Here is a 1,227-nt window from a genome sequence, read left to right on the forward strand (position 1 = left end):
CAAATTTGGTGTTTTATTTTAAACAAACAGACAGTTCTGAAGCATCTAATGTTAAACTTACATAACAATGTTATCATTTTGAAAACCTTGTCTTAAGGTTTAATTTATAAAACTATGGTAGTGAAAAATAACTTTTGGTAAAATATATGTTTAAAATTAAAATTATTATAAATACTTGAAATTGCAATATTAAATTTTTTTTTTGTCTTATAACAAAAAAAAGAACTTGATATAACAAATAAATAAACAGAAACCTTTAGAAAAATAATTGTAAGAAAAAATAGTAAAAAGTGCAGTTCCAATTAACTTAAACGGAGGAACGAGAATTGTGAAAATTTGAAATTTAAGAATAGTCAGTATTTAGTCAGTCTTCTTCTCTCTCAAAGTAATGCTTGAAAACGTCAATGTAACGTTGTCTTTGTCTATTAAAATCACCTTCGTTAATATTCAAATAACTATGCTGTAAGGGTGTTAATAACTTATATACTGAAAATGAATTATAAGTTAAAAGAAGGAGCTCGTAACTTCAAACTTTTAACTTATGTTACATAAAAAATACAAAGCAAAATTAATTTTTGTTATGTAATCACCAAGCAAAGTTTTATATTTTTTATTTAATCTATCAAAACAAAACGATTTTATATGTTATATGTATTAAAATTAGTTTCATTTATTATTATTTTTAAGCCATAACTATAACTGGGTTGTGTTAGTACAAGTACTAGAAAAGTAAAACTTTATTGTTAGTCTGAAATTTGCTGTAAATAATCCAATTGATTACACGCATTTGTACACCAATTGATTTTAACAACTGGTGATCTCTTGTATCTTAATATAAGAGTAAAACAATTTTTTGTTGATAATAAACTGGAAAAATAATATTTAATTAATTTTAGTATTTCAAACAAATATTGTTCAGCTAAGAAGTTTTTTAAAATAGGTTAACAAGACTTTAAGCATAAGTAAGTAAATAGAAACTTAAGATGCTTAAAGCTTAATATTTTTATTGTAGTATCTTTTAACCATATTAAGTTTCTAATAATTATCTTAAGTTTATCTTTACATTTTCAGTGTATGCTCAAAAGTTCCTAATAAACTTCAATAAAAGAAATAGGAGTTTCTCGTTTTTTTTATATTTATCTATTTTAATGTCCTGCTAATATTTTAATTTTTCTGTTTTTATCAGCTTCTCCTACTTATCTGTTCCTTAATTTAAGCACTTAAATT

This window comes from Thalia democratica, unplaced genomic scaffold (assembly GCF_965202585.1).
Source record: "Thalia democratica unplaced genomic scaffold, ktThaDemo2.hap1.1 HAP1_SCAFFOLD_528, whole genome shotgun sequence".
In the NCBI taxonomy this organism is placed as follows: Eukaryota; Metazoa; Chordata; class Thaliacea; order Salpida; family Salpidae; genus Thalia; species Thalia democratica.